Raw genomic sequence first — 25,187 nt, 5'->3', positions numbered from 1 at the left:
TGCTTTAGTTTGCTGGTTGAAGTCATACCTGGTACATAGGAGGGTGGATGTGGTTGCTGGCGATTAGTCATCTCAGATCCAAGTCAACTCTGCAGGAGTTCCTCAGGGTAGTGTCCTAGGCCCAACCACCTTCAGCTGCTTCATCATAAGGTCAGAAGTGGGAATGTTTGCCAAATACTGCTTAGCATTATTTGCAGCTCCTCAGATAATTAAGCACTCCACATTCAAAAAGCAACAAAACATGGACAATACTGAAGCTTGGGCTGAAAAATGGCAAGTAACATTCACATCACAAGAATGTAAAGCAATAACCGTCTTCAAGAAGAAAGAACCTAACCATCATCTCTTGACATCCAATGGTGTTACCACCATTGAAAACCCCATTATCAACATCCTGGGGATTACCAATGACCAGAAACTAAACTTGACTAGCTATTTAAATGGAAAGTCAGATGCAGGAGCACTGCAGCAAGGAGCTCACTTCCCAACTTACCAAAACCTGTCCAACATCTACAAGGCACTGGTCAGGAGTGTGGTGGGCTACTCCCCATTTGCCTGGATTTGTGCAGCTCCAACAACACTCAAGATGCTTAACATCGTTCAGGACAAAGTAGCCTACTTGACTGGTACCACATCCACAAACATCTAATGCTTCCAGCAATGCTCAAAATCATCTACAAGTCGCACTGCAGAAATTTGCAAAGTCTTTTCAGACAGCACTTCTCAAACTTATGACCACTTCTGTCTAGAAGGACAAGGATGGGATATACATGGGGCCACCACCCTCTTCAAACTGCCCTCCAAGACAGTCACCATCCTGACTTGGAAATATCTCACCATTTCTTCTTCGTCACTGGGTCAAAAGCCTTGAATTTTGTCCCTAGAGCCATTGTGAGTCGACCTGCGGCACGTGAACTTCAGCAGTTCAAGGCGGCAGCTATCATCTTCTCAAGAGCAACTAGGGAAGGAAAACTCAAACTCATCTATTGAGTTTGCTTTGAATATGTTTGTCTGGAAGTAAAACATTAGAAAAGCTCAGGAAATGTAATATTAAAGATAGAAAATGTTATTGTTTTTAACAAACTTTTCACTTCCAACAGGGATGGTATTTTGACACAATTCTTTTAGTTAGCTGTTTTAATGAATTGCCTTTATTAAACATTTACCAATTACTGGGCCTTCTAGAAGAGCACAGATCTTTATTGTAAAGAAGCACAAAAGTTCACAGCATAAATTGAGGCCATTTGATCAAGTCTTTGCCTATTTCATGCTCAAGTAATCCAAAGCAAACAACATTCACATGCTTCTCAGCACTTTCTGTAAAGCCTTCAGCTCCAAGTTAAACAGAAATAGGACTTGCACTTCGACACTTGAGCCAGTCTTTGAATTGCAGCACCCAATCACACCTTCCTCTTTTGGTTGCTCACTTCCTGAATGTGGTCTGAAAATTCAAGATTAGTAGTAACATTACACTTTCTCAGAATGTAACAGCCTGCAGTGAAACTTTTTGGAAGATCAAGAACAGAAAATGATGATGTGCTGGGTTCTCTACTTTTTGTCATTTACATAAATGATTTGCATGCGAGCATAAGAGGTACAGTTAGTAAGTTTACAAATGACATTAAAATTGAAGGTGTAATGGACAACGAAGAGGGTTACCTCAGATTACAACAGGATCTTGAATAGATGGCCAATGGGCTGAGAAGTGGCAGATGGAGTTAATTCAGATAAATGCGAGGTGCTGCATTTTGGGAAAGCAAATCTTAGCAGGACTTATACACTTAATGGTACGGTCCTAGGGAGTGTTGCTGAACAAAGAGACCTTAGAGTGCAGGTTCATAGCTCCTTGAAAGTGGAGTTGCAGGTAGATAGGATAGTGAAGAAGGCATTTGTTATGGTGTGGAAACAGGCCCTTCGGCCCAACAAGTCCACACCGAACCGCTGAAGCGCAAACCACCCATACCCCTACATTTACCCCTTACCTAACACTACGGACAATTTAGCATGGCCAATTCACCTGACCTGCACATCTTTGGAACTGTGGGAGGAAACCGGAGCACCCGGAGGAAACCCACGCAGACACGGGGAGAATGTGCAAACTCCACACAGTCAGTCGCCTGAGGCGGGAACTGAACCCTGGCGCTGTGAGGCAGCAGTGCTAACCACTGTGCCACCGTGCCGTGTGGTGGAGGCTGGTACAATTGCAACATTTATGAGGCATTTGGATGGGTATGTGAACAGGAAGGGTTTGGAGGGATATGGGCCGGGTGCTGGCAGGTGGGACTAGATTGGGTTGGGATATCTGGTCTGCATGGAAGCGTTGGACCGAACGGTCTGTTTCCATGCTGTACATCTCTATGACTCTATGACTCTATTTAGGCCACAATAAGAGCAGGAGATCTGAATGTGCAAATACACTTCTGAGTTCAATAGAAACTACAGCAGATGACAATATTGTTCTTCAAAATATAAAAGGTGGCACAGATCAGTTTGAAGAAGTTCCACAGGTTTTTGACATTTACTTTAATCTGAAAACAAATAAAATGCCTGAAAGAGTTCAGGATCCAAATGAAATTCATTAATACTCTCTACAGTTCAGTGGAAAACTATAACTATGGCACATTAAAATCGGAATTCATAAAAGACAATGTATGAATTATTAAGGATTATTTCATCAGATTTATTCCAGTTCAAAGTTCATAACCTTGGAGAAAACTATTAGAGGAATTGCACTGCTGAGAAAAGGACTGTCTCATCACAGGACAGCAAGAGAATCCGATTTTTAGAATATAAAAACTGTAAAGTCACACGTAACAAACAGTAGGCCAGACAACAATGTTAACAATGGGGAACAACAAAGCTTCCCAGGCAAAAGCAGTGCAGATCTATTAAAAAGTGTTATATAACTAACTTTCAGAAGTAGTGTAGATACAGGATACAGAAATAGAGCAGCGAGAAGGCAAATGGCTACTTAGACAATGTCAATACAGTAGAGCCACCAGCATTAGAAACAATATTTAATACATCCATGTTGGAAATTGGTGACCCAACCAACTGGAGTTTGACAAAATGCATTTGTCAATGGGAAGCCAGATCTCAGCTTGTTTACTGTGGCTGACGAAATAAAGCCAGAGCATACAGTGATGAAATTATATGGACCAAGCAACACAAAAGTGTTAGAGATTGTATATATAATTAATAATCAAGAAAGATCACCCTTGGGCACATACACATCTTGACCTCAATATTCCTGAAGGAGCAGGAAATTCATGTAAAAAAAACAAGTATGAAATAAGATGCAGATGAGGAGAAACAGTACAAGTCACTTGTGCTCACTAACCATTCTTTCAGAGAAATTATTGGGGCCCCAAAACAATCTGGTGAATAAATTGCAGTGAATTTGAATCTGATATCAGACAATGAAGTGACAAGTTCAAGAGAAATATTTCAATTCTTCTTCTTCCAAGGATGAACATCAGTACCAGAGAGATAGTTAAGTCAGCAAGAATCCTCAAGTAGCATGACTGCAATATGAATCTCAGATTCACCAGTAACATAACCAGAGAGTAAATGAAATTATTAAATTTAATAATTCAGTTGAAATAAATATTTAAAATAGAACAAATATTCATGAGCAGATTAGGAATAAATATTGAAGATGGATTCCATACTACACCATGAGAGCCAAAACAGAGGTGGAATGATCAACACTACAGAACAAGAACAATGGTCAAGAAGAAACTACCTGGCACAAAGATCTAGGATATTACTAAGAAGAAAATGTTTGCTCCAGTAATCCAGGACAATGCAAAAAAAATTTTCAATGGAATAGCTGTGAGCCACGGCGTTTATGAAATTTCAGATGTTCTTAAAAAGGTAGGGAAGAGTTCCACTGCAAAAGAAATTCAAGAACCTTAGAGTCATCCAGATAGAATATCAATTGACTAGTTGATTTAGCAGGACCAACAACTTTCAACAAGGGATATTCAAAATCATAAAAAAGTGGTCCTGAAGCAGAAACACCACACAATGGCAAGGACAGAATCAAGACCAACATTCCTCAAATATTCCAAATCTGAAAAAGAGAATATTCTTGAAGAATTGTGAAACCTCCATACTCCTTGAACTTTTGGGGTCCAAACCTTGATGGGATCTGGAATAGTGACAAATATAATTACACACATGGAAGTGTGAATGTTAACTACTGAGGAAATAAGCTTTGGAAGAGACGCTGCATAAGGTAACAGTTCCAAATGGACCTGCATTAAGGTCCGCTAAATCAGGTGATGTTGTAGGATGGTTGGGTCGGGATAAGGAGAACCTCATAGGCTCTTGCATAGTGAAGACTAATATACTAGATCTCCTAATAGTCTTAGCACAATGTCCATCTTACAAAAACAACTTGCACCTCATTGCCATTATTATAAACCACAGCTTGTTCAAGTAACCAGATTCATTTCTGTTGCTTGAACATGCCAATTACCTCAGGGAAACAAATATTTATCTGATGTCAGAAGTAGTTAGATTAGCTACAATTTTATCCTAGACCTTAAGGATGTAGAAGATATTCCATCTAGCTACCTGAAGCATGAGCTATAACCAATTTTAACATGGCAGCTTTCTTTAAAGCGCCAGTCAAAAGTCAACAGTCATGACAAAAAGTTCACCATCAGATGCAGGGAAGCAATCATATGGACTCAAGTTGCCATCAGGGACGATTTGGGACTGTCCTTTTCATTCAGTGCTAAGTGGGGCACACTAATTGCCTGGTACATTCTCCATGGCAACAAATCAATTAATCAGCAGACTTTTTATCATGCAGTGCAAATAGTTATACACTTTTGAGATTTTGTATTCTGGTATCTTTCCTCATAAACACAGGATGGAAAGTTTGACAGTGTGTCTATTTTTTCAACAATTTCTTCTTTCTTAGAACTCTTCTGGTTTTGGTCTTGATTATTGTCAGCTTTTACAGATGGCTCTAAAACTATCCTATTCAAGAATCTCATAGCATAGCTAAAATCTCAGGATGGGGCTAGAAATGATGAGATTCAGAGATTTATCCCAGTCATCGTTTTAACACCATTTTTCCTGGTGATTTTCACGAGGTGAGGACACTAAAAATCAAGGCTAAAATTTGAGCAGAAAACACTGACCTTACATTCAATTCTGTTAGTAAGTAGATTTCACCCTTGTCATTGATAACAATTGGCTGGATTTTCATGATGTTTGGAGATTCTGGGAATCTTTAAAAATGGTGAAAGGGACTAGATCCAGTGTTCATGACACCATTTCTGAGATGTATCAATTTCACATTTAGGTGAAAAGGATGGGGCATGATAGCAAAAATATTTCACTGCCTTACATGGTGTGTTAATAGCAGCTACATAAACCTTCTTAATTTTCATTATATGTGTTTTATTTTTATTTAGTTCCAGTACCGTGTCACTTGTGCTTACAATAAGTCACAGATTAGATTAAAGAAAATTTGAATTTTTTTTTCTATTTGTTTACAGAGTGGACAACATTAAAAAATCACACAATGCCAGGTTATAGTCCAACAGGTTTATTTGGAAGTACAAGCTTTCATAGAGCTGCTCTACCTGACGATGGAGTTGGACTATAACCTGGTGGTTGTGAGATTTTTAACTTTGTCCACCCCAGTCCAACACCGGCACCTTCACTTTATGGAGAGGAGCAATCTCCCACTTTTAGTCTGATGCACTGTTTTAGTGGCTTAGTGCTCTGTTTCAGTCTGATTTGAGTTAACACAGGTGTAACAATAGTTTGCTGAACAATTTTTCATAAATGTTGTATTTCTACATCGGGTCCACTTCAGGAGTTTTTTCTTGTATTTTCCCTAGATTACTAGAGAGACCACTACAGCAAAGATTACACATCCATTGCAGAGTGAAAGTTTCAATCCCGATGCAATTTCCTTCATCAGTAAGTCACTATTGAGCTCTATATGGTAGAATATGAATCTAACACTAATGGACTCAATTATACAAGTTTCTAATTACTGGACAAGCTGCCTCGTGAATGCAGAGTTTCAGTGTACTGACTAATGGTATGGCTGTTGGAGAAATGTGAATTCCCTTTTGGCACTGCAGACCACACAGATGATAGAAGAGAACTGTTAACTTGCCAATTGTTTAACATTATGCTATAGAACACAAAGAACTATTGCTTTAAATACTTATAAATGGAAAAAGCTATTCTTGTATTTGGATATTACTCATATGATTTGCAGCTTCAAAAATAATTTAAACTGAGAAACAGTGAATGAATGTGTGTTTATTTTGTTCCATTCATAGCAGTTAGTTGCAATTGCTTTGCAGAGCATCACCTAAAAAGACTATTGATTCAAGTAAGTAAGAAAGCTTGTTACAAATAAAATGATGCAGGTGGAGGAACTCAAAAATGAAAGCAGAGGCGCTGGAGTTAGTCAGAGGGTCAAGCACCTACAGTGGAGTAACTCTAAAAACTTCCTTTTATTTGCTAAATATTCATTAAAGAGCAAGTCTTTCCTCAAATATGTTGAGGAAATCAGAAATCAGAAGATGACAACTGGGTTTGAAATTGATCTGCCGTAAATTTAAGAGGGAATTTATCAGACCAGTATTGTAGAGTGGGAGGTAAAGGAGTTGTAAATAATTATGATTTTAATGTTTTCTGTTGGACTTAAAGAATAAAATTGTTAATTTTTACTTTAAATAGTGATATCTGTGATGGTTCTTTGCCTCTCAAAATTTAACAGATTACAGTGTGAGGTGTGTCAGATTTAATGTAGCAAAGGGGTTTACCCCGTGTCATAACAGTTGCCGGTTAGTGTCCTAGATCTTTAAATAAAAAGGTAGGGGAGACGATTTGTTTAAAAGTAAAGCTGAAATTGTAAGAGAATTACTCAAACACTTAGACATGTCAAAGAAACAAACAAGTGCAGTAGAGTTAGAAAAAACTTAAATTACAATTAAGGAAAATTGAGTTAGATGATAAACAAAGAGAGGGAGAGAGAGGGGAAAAAGAGAGAGAGAGAAGAATCTTAGCTGAAGAAAGAGAGAGAATTTGAACTGGAAAAGTTGTGACTTAGTCAGCAAAGTCAAATTCACAGGATGGAGAAGATTAAAAGAAGGTTGTGATATGTACAAATATGCCAAAACTCTGCCACATCATGATGAGAAAGATGTCTAAACCTTCTTTATTTCATTTGAAAAATTGGCTAGGCAGATGGGGTGGTTCAAGGATTTATCAGTAATGCTAGTTCAAACTAAACTGGTAGGCAGAGCTAGTGAGATATTTGCCGTGCTCTCAGGTGAGGGGTCAAGGGATTATGAAGAGGTCAAACATGCTTTTTGAAGTCCGTATGAATTGGTACCAGAAACGTATAGACAGCATTTCAGAAACATAAAGAACAAACCAGGTAAGACTTGTTTTGAGTTTGAAAGAATTAAACATAGTCATTTTATTAGGTGGATGTGGGCCTTAAAGATAAATAAGACCTATGAGGCTTTAAGAGAGATTATTCTGCTGGAGGAGTTTAAAAACTCACTTCCAGAGATGGTAAGAATTCACGTGGAAGAGCAGAAAGTTCAGGAAGTGAGAAGGGCAGCAGAATTAGCAAATGAATACATGTTGGTGCATAAGACAAGTTCCAGACAGAATTTCATCGTGTGAGGAATAGAATTTGGGAGAGGGGGACATCCTACAGTATGAACCAAAGAGTAAGAACACTGGTAAGTGTTTACCACAGTTTAAAAAGGAAGCCCAAGAAGGTGGAAAGGTGGTGAAATGCCTCCAATATTTCCACTGTGGTAAAGTGGGATACGTAAAGTCACAGGGCTGGTGGTTAAAGAAAGGCACTGTGGGAAAAGATGTGGTAAAAGAAGCTAAGCCAGTGGCATTCGTGAAAGTAGTAAAGGAAAAACCAAGAAGAGGCCGAGGAGCTGCAGGAGAGTGCACAGCCTAGGCAGAGGCAAGGCATAAAGTTAGTGCCTGCTCTCTATCAAGAATTTGCCTCTGTGGGCAATGTTTACTCAAAGAACAGGGGGAGTAGGGCAAGAAGTTTTAATTTTGAGTGATGCAGGATCTAACCAGTCTCTAATTTGCTCTCTTTCTGATCTGTTACCTGAGTGTGTGGTAATTTGTGGGATAGATGGATGAAAATGTAGTATTCCCTTATGTAAGATAAAGTTGGAGTGCCAACTCAAGACTGGGGAAGTAACAGTGGGAGCGATTGACAGAGTATCAGTTCCAGGAATCCTGTTTGTTCTTGGGAATGATTTAGTAGGGTTCAAGGTGGGAGTGACACCCCTTGTTGTGGAGAAGCCCAAGGAAGACCAGGAAACTGAGGACTTAAAACAGGAATATCCTGGTATTTTCCCACACTGTGTTGTAAGAAGATCCCACTATCATAAGTCACAGCATGAAGTGAAAAGTAAAGAGAAAGATGAAGGAGTTGAGGTTCAGTTAGCAGACACCCTGTTTGACGTAATGGTGCAGGAGAAACCTGAACAGGCAGAGAGTCAGACAGAAAGCCTAAGTGACTAGCAACAGAAAGGCAAGCCAATTTAAAAAAAAATGTGGGTGCGTACTTTGAAAAGGAGGCAGAGAATGTTGGCTGTGGTTAGCACTGCTGCCTCACAGCGCCAGGGACCCGGGTTTGATTCCCACTTCGGGCGACTGTCTGTGGAGTTTGCACATTCTCCCTGTGTCTGCGTGGGTTTCTTCCGGGTGCTCCAGTTTCCTCCCACAGTCCAAAGATGTGCACATTAGGTGGATTGGTCATGCTAAATTGCCCATAATATTAGGTGAATTAGTCAGGGTTGGTGACTGAGTCTGGGTGAGTTACTCTTTGGAGGGTCGGTGTGGACTTGTTGGGCCAAATGGCCTGTTTCCAGACTATAGAGAATCTAATATTCCTGAGGGTTTTTATCTGACAGAATCCTAAGATGGAAATGGAGACATCAATAGGTTAGCGCAGAGGAGAAATGGGCCGAAGTGCACCAGATTATGTTGCCGGTAGCATACAAATGGGTAGGACATGAACTACACGTAGGAGGTCACCTAGGTGTATGAAAGACTCAGGCTAAGGCACAAAAACATTTTTAATGACCTTTTTTTAATGGCCCATTTTAAAACTTGTCATACGTGTCAAATGGTAGGTAAACCACAGGTGATAATAAAACCAGCACCTTTGTTGCCATTTCCCGCATTCGAGAAACCTTTCACGTGGTTTATAATTGATTGTGTTGGTCCCCCCCGAAAAATAACAGTGGGAACCAGTACTTGTTAACCATAATGGCTTGGAAAGCGTGGACGCTAGGAAATTGTTTCCGTTAGGCGAGGAGACTAGGACCTGTGGATACAGCCTTAAAATTAGAGGAGGTAAATTCAGAACAGAAATGCGGAGACATTTCTTCAGCCAGAGAGTGGTGGGCCTGTGGAATTCATTGCCACAGAGTGCAGTGGAGGCCGGGACGCTAAATGTCTTCAAGGCAGAGAATTATAAATTCTTGATGTCACAAGGAATTAAGGGCTACGGGGAGAATGCAGGTAAGTGGAGTTGAAATGTCCATCAGCCATGGTTGAATGGCGGAGTGGATTCGATGGGCCGAATAGCCTTACTTCCACTCCTATGTCTTATGGTCTTATAATGGATGTGTCTACCAGATTTCCAGAGGCAGTTCCATTATGGAATATCAAGGCAAAAAGGGTGGTGGAGGAGTTAGTAGCTTTCTTCACATGGTTTGGGCTATCAAGAGAGATTCAGTTGGAATGAGGGTCTAATATTACTGCTAGGCTGTTTAAGGAAGTCATGGATAGCTTAGGTATATAGCACTTTAAATCCAGTACGTATCATCCTGAATCCCAGGGAGCTTTAGAAAGGTGGTACCAGACCTTGAAGGGACCATGTTGAGAACATACTGTCAGGATTACACGAATGATTGGGATAAAGGTATCACATTCATATTGTTTGCCATTAGAGACGCCCCAAATGAATCTAATCAGTTTACCCCCGTCGAGTTAACATTCGGACTTGAAGTGAGAGGCCCTTTTGAAATTAATCAAAGAGAAATTGACAGGACCAAAAACGGAGATTTCACAATTAGATTGTGTCGGAGGTGAGGGAAGAGATTAAGTCGAGTCGGTGAGTTAGCTAAACAGCACCTAAAGAGGGCACAGCATAGAATGAAGCAGGTGGCAGATAAAAACTCTGAGACTCAGACATTTTCCTGAGGGATGATGTGTTAGTACTGTTACCAGTGATAGGAGATACCTTCAAAGCCAGGTTTAGTGGTCCCTATCAGATTGAGGATGATGTTGAGTTAGGTGAACTATCTAGTAAAGATGCCAGATAGACAAAACAGTATCAGATACATCTTGTGAACGTGCTAAAACCGTATTATACTAGAGAGAAAGAACTGGAGAAACTCTGCCCCGCAGAGTGAGGAATCAAATCCAGATGTTGTGGATTTTGATGTGCTTCAAAATACTTTTAAAAATGAAATCCTCGAGGGGTGGGATAGGTTAGTGAACTATCTGCCTCAGGAGCATAGAATACATTTGAAAGATTTGTTACTGCAGTATGAGGACTTATGTAGGAATCAAATGTAGGAATCGCACCAGTTTTAACTACCCCAAACTTTTCGAAACCCTTTAAAGTTGCCAACAATACTAGTGGTATAAAAGTTGGAGTTGTACTGCTGCAGGAAGATGATGATGCGATTGAACTGCCAGTTGGTTACTTTTTGAAGAAACTCAACATCCACCCGAGGAAATACTCCACAATCGAAAAAGAACTATTAAGTTTGGTACTGGCCTTACAACATTTTAATGTTTATGTCATAAACAATGAGTCAAAGATGGCTGTGTACACAGATTACAATCTTCTTAAATTCTTGGTATGCTTTAAAGACAAGAATATGAGACTATTTCATTGGAGTCTTATGTGACAGACTTTTAATTTACAAACTGTACATGTTGCGGATCGTGAGAATGTAATTGCAGATGTGTTATCGCAGATTTAACCTGATAAAGTTTAGATGAGATTGATATATAGGAAGACGTTAAGATGAACTTAGATTAAAGTTATATGTAATGTGGTTAAGAAATAGAAAAAATGAAGCCATCTTTTCATTTTCATAGTTCTTTTTTTCTTAAGAAGGGAGGTGTTATGAAGATGTAAGTGCACTGTACCTTTTAAGAGAGAGAAGAAGCTGGTAGGGACTGATTGAAAGCACAGTGTGTTGAACACTTTAAAACTGTAATGTTTGGTTGAAGCAAATAGCTGGAATTGTGTTGTCATAGAACAAAAACAAATGCAAATTCGGCCAATCAATTTAAATTATGCCCCAGATACCAAAATCCAATCGATTTTGAATTTTACTGTTTGGGATGATATCAAACCAATGAAATAATCCAATGATTTTGGGATATAAAATCAGACACTTTGAAATGTTCAGGGGAGAACAGCAAAGAGCACTTAAAAGTAAAGACTGTCAGCAGGATCGTTCTCTGAAAGGTACCTGTCCATAAGAATTTTGTGCAGAAGAAGTCAAAATCCAAACTAGAGAAATCTACAGTGAAAGTTTGACATCAGAAGATGACAACTGGGTTTGAAACTGATTTGCCGTAAACTTAAAAGGGAATTTATCAGCCCAGTATTGTAGAGTGGGAGGTAAAGGATAGGTTTAAGAGAAAGAAGTTATAAATAGTTGGAGATTTAATGTTTGCTGTTGGACTTAAAGAATAAAATTGTTAATTTTTACATTATATAGTGAAATTTGGGATTGTTCTTTGCCTCTCAAAAGTTAACACATTACGGCATGAGGTGAGCTTCTCTGGGTTTTGCGTTTAAATTAGCAAAGGGGTTTACCCCGTGTTGTAACAATAGCGAGAGGATTTGTGTACAAGAGCAAGGATGTCTTGCTGCAGTTATACAGGGAATTGATGAGGCCACACATAGAATATTGTGTGAAGTTTTGGTTTTCTTACTGATGCATGAGGAGAAATTGAGTTGGTTAGGAATGTATTCACGGGAACTTAGAAGAATTAAGATTATTATTTCATAGAACTAGACAGGTTAGATCCAGGGAGAATGTTCCTGATGGTAAAGTACAAAACCCGGAGTCACAGTTTAATGATAAAGGGTAAACCTTTTCTGACTGCAATGAGAAGAAATCTCTTCACCCAGGGAGTAATGAGCCTCAGAAATTAACTGAGAAAGTAGTTGAGATCAAAATATTATGTTCTTTCAGGAACAAGATAAATATAGTTCTTGTGGCTAAATGAATCAAGGGATATTCAGGGGAATATGGGATTAGGGTATTGAGCTCAATGATCAACCATCATCATATTGAATGGCACCGAAGGCTTGCGGGATCAAATAGCCTACTCCTGTTTCTATCTTCTTTCTATGACTTCCCATCAAAAACAGGTAGCATTCAAATGTATTTCAACAACTAATGTTTGCTGGTCCTCCAACTCCAACTCTATCTTCCAGGTTGGTTTTTCTGCCAAGTGTTAAAATTATCCCGTAAGTTTTTGACGGGTTATTGTGGACCAATGATACAACATATATAATCTTTACTAACTTTACAATTTATTCTGGAATGCACAATTGGAACTTAATCCCATTGAAAATAATTCAGTTAAGATGTTTTATGAAAAAGAAGCGCATTACTTTAGTGCAGATGGAAGAGGCTATAGTTAATCACAGCACCTCACTCAACAATAAACCCAGCTGGTGAATCAACATTCTCTGTTAGACCAGCTGTCACCTTTCCCAAACTGCAACAGAAGCTCCAATCATGACCACTAGAGATGGAGAAGGAAATCCAAAACCTGCCAGTCACTCTAATTGTACCTTTAAGCTGAAAACGAGAAAACCATCACTGCCCTGCCTCGTGGCCAGTGATACAACTTCATATAACATTTCTTTCCTAAACTTGCAGTTTGCAAAATAGGTGTCAGTGAAACCATTTCATTCACTGTGTGATTGCACAGCAAACAGCACAGCTGAAAAAAATATTTAAGGCTGCAATAAATATGTTGATATTGATCCACCTAATCTCAGATCACTCATGAAGAATACATTTGAAAAATTCTGAATTCTCCCAGCTTGCTATTTGCCAAATCTATGTTTCTGCACAAAAAAAAGCATAGAAAGTCATGAATGCACCAGATGGGGGGAAAAAATACAGAGAGACCCAGAGGGATTCTAAAGTGCCAGCAAACATCCTGCCAAATAATCAATTTATTTGAAGTGTATGGACGCATATGGTCAGATGAGGGAAGATTGGTAGATATCACATAAGGGCTAAATCTTCAGGGATTAGGATAGCAGACGTTTAACTCCATTTGTTACCGTGCAGCATTTGCATTAACAAAAGGAGGTCTCTCACAGAAAAAACAGTATCCACAATGAAATCATCACATACCTATATATATATTTATATATAGGAAGTTGACTAAGAAAGAGATTTTTCACAGTGAGTAGTTAGATGTACTTTATTCATTCACAGGATATGGGCATCACTGGCTGGGCAAGCATTGATTGCATGCCCCTAGTTATCCTTGAAAGGTAATGGTAAGCTGTCTTCGTGTACTGCTGAAGTCCATTTGGTGCAGGTAGATCCACAATGCAGTTAGGCTGGGAATTTTAGGATTTTGACCCAGCAACACCAAAGAAATGATGGTATATTTGAAAGTCAGGATAGTGAGTGGCTTGGAGGGGAACCTGCAGGTGGTGGTGTTCCCATGTACCTGCTGCCCTTGTCCTTCTAGGTTGTAGTAATTATGTATTTGAAAGGTGCTTCCTAAGGATCTTTGGTGAATTTCTTCAGTATATTTTGCAGGTGGTGTACATTACTCCTGAGCATTGGTGGTAGAGATAGAGAATATTTGTGGATGTGGTATCAATCACATCTGCCTTGTAGACATTGGAAATGCTTTGCAGAGTCAGCAAGTGAGTTACTTGCTGCAGGAGTTCTGGTCTCTGACTTGCTTTTGCAGCCACAGGATTCAAATGACTTGTTCAGTTCAATTTATGGTCAATGATAATCCTTTGGATGTTAGTTAGAATGCACTACCTGAGACTATGGTGGATGTAGGCTTGATTGAGGCTTTTGGAAGTGTTAGACTTTGAAAGGAATAATATACAAAGTTTCATTAGAGGCAGTTCAATGACACTGAGTAATATGCTCATTTAGTGCGGACACAATGGGCTGAATAGCCACCCTCTGTGATTCAGTGATCATTCACTACTACGAAGAAACAAATAAACAGTTTGGATGAATAGCCCTATGGTCCAGTATAAAGAAGATCCTGGATAGTGTAAGGGTTCTATGGTGGAGAAAGTGAGGACTGCAGATGCTGGAGATCAGAGCTGAAAATGTGTTGCTGGAAAAGCGCACCAGGTCAGGCAGCATCCAAGGAGCAGGAGAATCGACGTTTCGGGCATAAGTCCTTCTTTAGGAATCCTGAAGAAGGGCTTATGCCCGAAACGTCGATTCTCCTGCTCCTTGGATGCTGCCTGACCTGCTGCGCTTTTCCAGCACAACACATTTTCAGCTAGGGATTCTATGGTACAGACACAATGGGCTGAATGGTTGCCTTCTATGATTCAGTGATCCTTCACTGTGAATAAGAGACAAATGAGTAGCCCTTAAGAAGCTCCTAGATAATGCTTGGATGAAAATGAAAGCCACTTCTCTCTTCTATGCAGAGACTTGACAGCAATATTGGGGAATAAACATCACAATTTACTCATTTGAAGTTAGGTTATGCTGTTATGGTACGGCAATTTAGAAAAGATTATCAACTTTGAACCAAATGCTTGCTTAGAATAAGTTTAAAGTCATTTCAGAATTTACTTTTGTCAAACTCAGGCTAATTTCTCAATGGATGGAGAATCATGGAACCATTACGCAATTTGAGAGGAGTTAAGGCACCTCTTTCAAGCCTAAGTGTGAAATATGTTCTGCCAAGTAAATCAAAAACCAATGGGGTTAAAAAAGAACACAACAGTATAAAATTCTATTCTCATGTCAAGGCATTTTATCAGTTAAGGGCATCCAGTACAGACAAACTCACAGTGAGATAATATCAGGCTCTAACCCATTCACTTGTACAGAAACTCTGCTTAATATTTATTAGGAGAATGAATTATATAATTAGTGATTTATTCTGAGCAACATAAAATATCAACAAAAAATTCACTTAGGACACTTTTCCTTCATGCTTTATAACAAAATTTGGATGGTTTTTCTGTGTGACTGTCCAACACCTGTAAGATCACATAAGAACAAAGATCACATAAAGAATGCAAAGAATTTGAGAACCATGAGAATTGTGTGAGTTTGAGATGAAATCATTCAGATGCAGGATCAGTATTAAGTATAATGCTGTGTACATTGCTGGAACTTGATGAATGATTGCAGAGGAGTTGGTAACTCGTAAACAAAAATGTCCAGACATATTCTGTTATAAGAAGAGTCTGAATGATAGGCTGACTGTTAATAGGTCCCCAAATATTGATAACAAATTGGTCAGAAGCTGGAATATTATCCACATTGAAAAATATTTCATATATGGAGTTCTTTTACACAGGTGGCTACTGAGTTAGAAATTATGAATTGGAAAAGTGTGTGATGTGTATTTTGTAGATGCTATGTGGTGTGCAAAGACCAGCGTAACACCTGCTCAAAGTTTCCTTCAATTAATTTTCCCTGAGGCATGACATGCCTTTGTAATCTGTACTAAGTATGCCTTCAGCGAGGATGGTAAATAGCTTAGCCAAACTTGGTGACAGAAAGGTAATTACAGCACCCAACCTCACACAAAAGGACTATTCACCACTGGCCTAAGTATTTTAGTCTCATTGCAGAGCTCAAGATCTTTGACTGCTGATCTCTAAACAACCAGATCTTAACCCTGATCTCCCACCTCCTCTCCCTCCAAGTTAGGATTGTGTGTACTTGGAAGAGACCTTGCAGGTTGTGGTCGTCCCATGTATCTGCTGCCTCTGCTTCTCTGATTGAAAATGGATTTGGAAAGTTCTGTCTTAGGACCTTTGACAAGAAATTCATCAATGACACAGACCATTGGTACTGAGCATCGGTGGTGAATGTTCACAAATGAGTTATTGATCGAGCTTTGATCTGGATGGTGATAAGTGTTATTGGAGTTGCAATCATCAAGAAGTATTTCATACCTTTTGACTTGTGCTTTGTGGATGGTGGATAGACATTGGGTAATCAGGAGATGAATTATTTGCTGCAGGATTCTTAGCCTCTGACCTGTTCTTGTAACCATTGTATTTATAAGGCTACTCCGATTTAGTTTCTGATCAATCCCTTAGGACGTTGAATGTGGGTGATTCTAATAATTATCAAAGAGTGATGATCCTTTTCTCTCTTATTGGAATGGTTGTTGCCATATACCTGTATGAATCAAAATATTTTTTGCCACTTTTCAGCCCAATCCTGGTTGTCCATGCTTTTCTGTATTTAAGCAAGGACTGCTTCAGGTATCTGAGGAGTCGTGAGTGAACATTGCACAATCATTGGTGAACATCCCCACTTCTGACCTTATGATGGAAGAAGGTCATTGATGAAGCAACTGAAGATAATTGAACCAAGGACTTTACCCCGAGGAACTCCTGCAGAGATGTTCTGGAACTGAGATGATTTACATTTAACACTGTAACCATTTTCCTTTGTGCCAGGCAAGATTCCAACCAGCAGAGAGTTTTCTCTCTGATTCCCATTGATACCAGTTTTACTAGGGATCCACTATGTAATGATCAATTAAATGTAACTTTCATCATAAGCAGTTATTCTCACTTCATATTTAACTTCAGCTCTTTTATCCATGTTTGAACCATGGCTATAATAAAATCAGGAGCTGAATGGCCCTGATGGAATGCAAACTGGGCATCAGTGAGCAGGTTATTGCTGAGCAAGTACTTCTTGATAGAACTGAAGATGAACCTTTCATAACTTCATTGTTGATTGAGATTAGACTGATGAGATGTCATTGGTCAGGTTGGATTTGCCCTGCTGGACAATTTTCCACATTAATGGGTAGAATCCAATGTTGTAGCTATGTGGAACAGTTTGGCGAAGATTGTGGCAACTTCTGAAACACAAGTCTTCAGCGCTGTTGCTGAAATGTTGTCAGAGCCTTTACAGTATCCAGTACCTCCAATTTTCCTTGATACCATATGGAGTGAATCAAATTGGTTGAAGACTGGTAGCTGTGATACCGGAGAACTCTGGAGAATATCCTTTTCAATCACAAATCACTCCTCTTTAAATTACCCTTTATCTGATGTTTTAAAATATCAGGCTAGTGCTCAAACGATATTACAAATATTTCAATCTCAATGACAGATACATTCCAATAGAGTACATGATGTATAGTCTTGGTGAATCTTTACAGACTCACTTTAATAAAACTAAGAGCACAATATTGAGTCATCTCAATTTAAAAAAAAGCTAACTCATCTAATTGATGCAACACGGCATGTAGGAAGTAAATGAGTAATGAGTCATACTGTTGAATTAATTTACTGGGAAGAAACTAAGCGAAAGTACTGTGTAACTGGAACTGCACACTTGTTTTTAGAAGAAATCAGAATCATCCATAAACAGGATTTTATCTCTGTATGTAAGTTTAACTTATTTCCAATGAAACAGCAATGTGTAGCCAGAGCTGTTGTAAATCTTAAATAAAAACAAAAGAATTGTGGATGTTGTGAATCAAACAGAAACAGAAGTTGCTGGCAAAGTTCATCAGGTCTGAAGAAGGATCACTACACCCAAAACGTTAACTTTGATTTCTCTTTGCATATGCTGCCAGATCTGCTGAGCTTTTCCAACAATTTCTGATTGTGTTTCTGTTGTAAATCTTCCTCTTCAGTTCACTGATGGCCTAGACTATTAATCCAAAAACTCAACTAATGTTCTGGGGACCTGGGTTTGAATCCTGCCACAGCAGGTAGTGAAATTTGAATTCAATAAAAATAGATCTGCAATTAAAAATCTACCGATGACCTTGAACTCATTGTGGGAAAAACTCATTTGATTCACTAATGTCCTTCAGGGAAGGAAATCCGACATCCTCATCTGGTGTGGCCGATATGTGACTTCAAACCCACAGTAATCTTGTTGACTCTCGATTTCCCTCTGAAATCGCCTAGTTCAGTTGTATCAATCATGACCAAGTCTCAAAGAAAGGTAACTGGATGGATCACCTGGTATTGACCCAGGCAGCGGAATAGTCAATGGCAGAAACAATCCTGTCAACCCTACAAAGTCCTCCTTAATAACATCTGGGAGCTAGTGCCAAAATTGGGATACTTGTCTCAAAGATTGATCAAGCAACAGCCTGATATGGTCATACTCATGGAATCATAACTTCCAGACAATGTCCCAGACAGAGTTGTGGATGTTGTGAATCAGAAATAAAAACAAAAGTTGCTGGAAAAGCTTATCAGGTCTGAAGAAGGGTCACCACACCCAAAATGTTAACTTCGATTTCTCTTCATAGATGCTGCCAGACCGGCTGAGCTTTTCCTGCAACTTCTATGTGTTTCTGTTGTAAATCTTGCTCTTCAGCGCACCATCCCTGGATCTGTCCTGTCCCATCAGCAGAACAAACCCGGCAGAGGTGGTGGTGCAGTGGTACACAGTTGGGAGGGATTTGCCCCGGAGTCAATGTTGACTCTGGACCCCATCAAGTCTCATGGCTTCAGATTAAACATTTACTTTGATTACCATGTACCATCCTCAATCAGCTGATGAATCAGTACTCCTCCATGTTGAACAACACTTAGAGGAAGCACTGAGGCTGGCAAGAACACAAAATGTACTCCAGGTGGAGAACTTCAATGTCTACCACCAAGAATGGCAGTACTACAGATCAAGTTCGTCAGGTCCTAAAAGACATAGCTACTAGACTGGGTCTGCAGAGAGTGGTGAGGGAACCAACAAGAGGGAAAATCATATTTGATCTCATCCTTACCAATCTGCCAGCTGCAGCTACCACACAGTCCTTACAGAGATGAAGCCTACCTTCACATTGAGAATAATCTCCAACATGTTGAATGGCACTATCTCTGTACTAAATGGGACAGACTTCGAACAGATCGGGCATCGGGTATGACACCTATGGGTCATCGACAGCAGCAGAATTGTACTCCAGCACAATCTGTAACCACATGGCCCAGCATATCCCCAACTCAACATTACTATCAAGCCAGGGGATCAACCCCAGTTCAATGACAAGTGCAGGAAGGCATGCCAGGAGCAGATGCAGACATACCTGAAGATGAGGTTTCAACCTGGTGGAGTCACCAAACAGGATTACTTGAATGCCACATAGCATAAGCAGCAAGTGATAGACAGAGCTAAGCAATCTTAACACCAACTGATCATATCTAAGCTCTGCAGTCCTGCCATGTCCAGTTGTTAATGGAAGTGGACATTGAATCAACTCACTGGAGATGAAAGCTGCATAAATATCCCAATTCTTGATGATGGAAGAGCCCAGCACTTCGGGACAAAAGATATGGCTGAAGCTTTCACAGTAAGTTTTAGCCGGAAATTCCGAGTGAATGATCCATCTCCACCTCCTCGAGTGGTTCCTGACATCACAGATACTAGTCTTCAGCCAATTCAATTCACTCCACGTAAATAAAAGAAATGGGTGGAGACAATGGATACTGCAAAGGCTACAGGCCCTGACAACATTCCAGCAATATTATTGAAGACTTCTACTCCAGAACTTGCCACTCTCCTAACCAAGCTGTTCCAGTACAGTTACAAACTGACAGTGTGGAAAATTGTTCAGTTATGTCATGTACACACAAAGCAGGACAAAATCTAACCCGGCCAATTATCGTCCCATCAGGGTACTTTCAATCATCAGTAAAGTGATGGAAGATTTCATCAGCAGTGCTATCAAGCAGCACCTGCTCAGGATATGATGGGAGGTGAGGACCTCAATTCAATTGTTATCGTTAAATGGGTAGTGTTGAGCTAAATTGAGATTCTAAAGGTAGATAAGTCCCCTGATCCTGATGGAATGTATCTCAGGGTGCTGAAAGAAATGGCGGAAGTTATAGTATATGCATTAGTGGTAATTTACCAAATTTAACTGGACTCCAGGCAGGTCCTGGCAGACTGGAAGACAGCGAATGTCACGCCACTGTTTAAGAAAAGGTGTCAGCAAAAGGCAGGTAACTATAGGCCAGTTAGCTTAACATCTGTAGTTGGGAAATTTCTGGAGGCTATCATTTAAGAAGAAATAGTAAGACATCTGGGTGGAAAGGGTTGCAACAGGCAGACACAGCACGGATTCAGAAAGGGAAGGTTGCATTTCACAACTTACTGGAGTTCTTTGAGGATTTAACAAGTGAGGTGGATGGAGGAGAACAGGTGGATATTGTATACTTGGATTTCCAGAAGATGTTCCATAAGGTGGCTGTATAATAGACTCATCCATAAGATAAGAATGCATGGAGTTGTGGGGAATGTACTAGCATTGATAGAGGACTGGTTAACCAATAGAAAGCAGAAATTTGGGATAAATGGGTGTTTCTTTGGTTGGAGATCAGTGGTGAGCAGTTGGGCCCACAACTGTTCATGATACATATAAATGGTTTGGAAGAGGAGACCAAGTGTGTCCAAGTTTGCTGATGATACTAAATTGAGTGGAAAGGCAAACTGTGCAGAGGATGTGGAGGGTCTACAGAGAGATTTAGACAGGCTAAGTGAGTGGGTAAAGGTCTGGCAGATAGAGTACAATGTTGGTAAATGTGAGGTTATCCACTTTGGAAGTCAAAATAGGTCAGAGTATTATTTAAATGGTGAAAGACTGCAGCATGCTGTTGTGCAGAGGGACTTAGAAGTTCTTGTACATTGCTAAAAGTTGATTTGTGGGTGCAACAAGTAATCAAGAAGGCAAACAGAATTTTAGCTTTCATTGTTAGAGGGATTGAATTGAAGAGGAGGGAGGTTCTGCTGCAATTGTACAAGGTGTTGGTGAGGCTGCACCTGGAATATTGAGCACAGTTCTGGTATCTTTACTTGAGGAAGGAAATACTTGCTTTGGAGGTTGTGCAGAGGAGGTTCACCAAGTTGATTCCAGAGATGAGGGGGTTACCCTATGAGGAGACGTTGAACTGCCTGGGACTGTACTCTCTCTAGAATTTAGAAGAATAAGAGGGAATCTTATAGAAACATGTAAAATTATGAAAAATATAGGTAAAATAGAGACAGGCAAGTTGTTTTTGCTGGTGGGTGAGTTGAGGACTAGGGGACATAGCCTCAAGATTAAGAGGAGTACATTTAGGATAGAGATGAGGAGGAACTGCTTTTCCCAGAGGGTAGTGAATCTACGGAATTCTCTACCCAAGGAAGCAATAGAGGCAGCTTCATTAAATATATTCAAGACACAGTTGGATGGGTTTTTGCATGGAAGGAGAATTAAGGATTATGGGGATATTGCAGATCGGAGGAGCTGAGACAATGGATAGATCAGCCATGATCTTAATGAATAGCAGAGCAGGCTCGATGGGCCAAATGGCCTACTCTTGCTTTTATTGCTATGAAATATGAATAACTTGCTGGGTTTTGCTAAGCCACTCAGCTCCTAACCCCATTACAGCCTTAGTTCAAACATGGACAAAACAGCAGAATTCCAAAGTGAGGTGTCAGTGACAGCCCTTGATGTCAAGGCTGCATTTGACCAACTGTGGCATGAAAGAGCACTAGCAAAACTGGAATCAATGGGTATCAGAGGTCAAATTCTCTGGTGGCTGGAGTCATACTTAACACATAGGAAGTTGGTTATTGTTGTTGTCGGAGGTCAGTCATCTCAGCACAAGTACATATCTGCAGGAATTCTTCAGGATAGTGTCCTAGTTCCAACCATCTTCAGCTGCTTCATCAATGACCTTCTCTCTATCATAAGACCAGAAGTGGGGCTGTTCACAATGATTGCACAATGTGCAGCACTATTTACGACTCCTCAGATACTAAAGCAGTTTCATATCCAAATGCAACAAGATCTGTACAGTGTCTAGGCATGTAATATTTGCACCATACAAATGTGATGGCCATCACAAATAAGAGAAAATCTAACCACCGCCCCTTGAGATTCAGTGGTGTTACTATCACTGTCAAATCCTGGGGATTATTATTGACAGAAGCTCAACTCAGCTCATTACATAAACACAGTGGCTATGAGAGCAGGCCAGAAGATAGCAATATTGTGGCAAGTAACTCATCTCCTGACTCCTCCAAGTCTGTCCACTGTCTACAAGCCACAAGTCAGGATTTTGATGAAATATTCCCAATAAGTGAGATAGCTAGAGTTCAAAGTCTATATGTTCCTGTCAGGATGAAGGGCAGGAACAAGGAACCCTGGCTAAGAAGACATAGCGAGGTTTTGACCAGAAAAAAGGAAGAGACGTGGCTCAAGTACAGGCAGCTGGGCTCAAAGGAATCCCTGAAGGTACACAGGGAATATAGGAGTTTACTGAAGAAGGAAATCAGGAGGGCGAAGAAAGCAAGGCACGACATAACCTTGGCTGAGAAGATTAGGGTGAATCCAAAGAGCTACTTTAAGTATATTAAAGGAAGAAGAATAACTAGAGAGAAAATAAGGCCACTCAAGGATCAAAGTGGAAATGTATGTGCAGAACCGTAGGAGGTGGGTGAGATTCTCAATGAATATTTCTCCTCTCTGTTTACTGTGGAGAAAGACATGAAGACTTGGGGAAGTTAGTGGTTATATATTGAGGACAGTCAATATTACAGTAGAGGAGGTGTTGGACATATTAGGATGTATAAAGGTGGATAAATCTCCTGGTCCTGACCAGATAGATCCAAGAACTCTACAAAAGGCTAGAGAGGAAGTTGTGGGCGCATTGGCCAATATTTTTGCATTGTCGTTAGCAACAGGTGAGGTCCCAGAAGACTGGAGGGTAGCGAATGTTATGCCATTATTCAAGAAGGGTTGCAAACAAAAGTTTGAGAACTGTACACCTGTAAGCTTACCATCTGTGGTGGGTAAGTTATTTGAGAAGCTTCTGACGGATAAGATAGACATGCATTTGGAAAGACAGGGTTTGATTAGGAGTAGTCAGCATGGCTTTGTGAGTGGGAGATAGTGCCTCACAAATGTGTTAGAGTTCTTTGATGAAGTGACAGGAAGATTGATGAGGGCAGGTCAGTAGACGTAGTATATATCGATTTCAATAAGGCCTTTGATAAGGTTCCATGTAGTAGGCTGCTCTGGGAGGTTAGATCGTATGGAATCCAGGGGGAGGTGGCAAATTAGATGCGAAATTGACTTGATGATAGGAAGCAGAGAGTAATAGTGAAAGGGTGCTTGTCAGATTGGAGGCCTGTGACTAATGGAGTTCCTCAGGGGTCGGTGCTGGATTTATTTCTATTTGTTATCTATATCAATGATTTGGATGAGAATATACAAGGCGTGATTAGAAAGTTTGCTGATGACACTAAAATAGGCAGGATCGTAGACAGTGAGGAAGGTTATCAGAAATTGTAGCAGTTAAGTATGTAAGTCTCTGGTGAGATAGTTTCCTCTGATCTGCTTGTAATGTGTTTATGTCCTTTCTTAACTAAGGAAACCATTATTGTACACAGTATTCAGATGGTCTCAACACAGCCTGTCCAAGTGTAACAAAACATCACTTCTCATGTATTCCATTCTCTTTGTAATAAACAGCAATATTCCATTCACCTTTTCAAAACACTTACTGCATCGAGAAACCAACATTTTGTGATTCATACAGTAGGATACTCAGATCTCCCTGTATCTCTGAGTTCTGCAATCTTTTCTATTCTTTCTGCCAAAATGGATGAGCTCACATTTTATCACATTATATTCCATCTGTCAATTTTTAAACTCTCTTAACTTAACTATATCTCTTTGCAGATTTAATTGTAAAGGTGCTGGTGAAATATTTAAAGGCAAGTTGGACACCACTTCAAATGCTACAAGCGTCCCAGGAACCAGTGGTGGTCACTTCCAGAAAGAAGCTTAGAAAGGTGCTCCGGTTTCCTCTCACAGTCCAAAAAGTGTGTAGGTTAGGTGAATTGGCCATGCTAAATTGCCCGTAGTGTTAGGTGAAAGGGTAAATATAGAGGAATGGGTCTGGGTGGGTTGCGCTTCGGCAGGTCGGTGTGGACTTGTTGGGCTGAAGGACCTGTTTCCACACTGTAAGAAATCTAATCTAATCTAATCTAATCTAAAAAAAATCCAGTAGCTGAAGCTGGTTCTCAGGTTTACTGACATTGCCTTGCAGCTGGAGCTGGGCAGAGTCGTGAAGAGAAGACCAATCTTTTTCCTGGATGATAGCACCAGAACGATATCTCTTCAGAATATCCAGCTGACAAACTGATCACAGCAAAGGTCAGTGTCACTAGCATGACAGAGGGAACGGCAAGCAGTAACCCAAAATGAACAATCTTCCTTGCTCCAAAAGGGTAGGTAATGCTATCTTCTCTGCCAAAGTGGCAGCACTCAGTATCACTGTACCATGACAGATATATCTTACAAAGGTTCATAGCCTAAAAATCTTAGCACCATTTGCATCATATCCCTAAAGACCTCACATTCACCATATGCTCACGAATTACCAATCCTTGTTCTCTGCACTATTTACTCACTTACTAGTGATGTTTCATCACCATGCATGGTTGTGCATACTCACAAACTGTTCTTGCACCATTTCCCATCACTCTCAGTCCTCCTCTTTATCTCATTGCAGGAAAACACTGGCACACAACTAGATGGAGAGGCGCCAAGACCAGTGGGCATTGCTGGATATAAAGATTTGCACCTACTTTGAGGATTGGGCCATTGAGCTGTTTAAACTGGGACAGTTCCTATGTCGATGGGGTGATACCAATGATCCTGAACCCAGTTGCCTCTGCTCTTCTCATATGAATGTGAAAGTAAAAGCATTGATATAAGTAAGCTATTGTCCATCTTCACTGACTAATTCTTTCTCTTCCCTTTTACAGAAACTGTGCCATTTATCCCTAGGCTTATTGCAAGAGGTCACAGGCTGAGGAGGAAGTCAGAAGATGCATTAGCAGAGTATTCACCTGCATCCTCCACCAATACAGAAACAGTCAGGTGGAGGC

General features: G+C 40.1%; 1 long non-coding RNA gene across 1 annotated transcript; it reads left to right on the top strand.

Moving 5' to 3' along the window:
* Window positions 1–5,877: 5,877 nt before the first annotated feature.
* Window positions 5,878–24,859, top strand: LOC122539328. The gene is made up of 3 exons (XR_006309035.1): window positions 5,878–5,946; window positions 24,344–24,524; window positions 24,809–24,859. It is a non-coding gene; the product is annotated as an uncharacterized LOC122539328 (long non-coding RNA).
* The last annotated feature ends 328 nt before the right edge of the window (window positions 24,860–25,187 follow it).

The sequence above is a fragment of the Chiloscyllium plagiosum genome, chromosome 2, assembly GCF_004010195.1.
Source record: "Chiloscyllium plagiosum isolate BGI_BamShark_2017 chromosome 2, ASM401019v2, whole genome shotgun sequence".
NCBI lineage: Eukaryota > Metazoa > Chordata > Chondrichthyes > Orectolobiformes > Hemiscylliidae > Chiloscyllium > Chiloscyllium plagiosum.
This window is presented reverse-complemented; position numbering and strand designations above follow the sequence as displayed.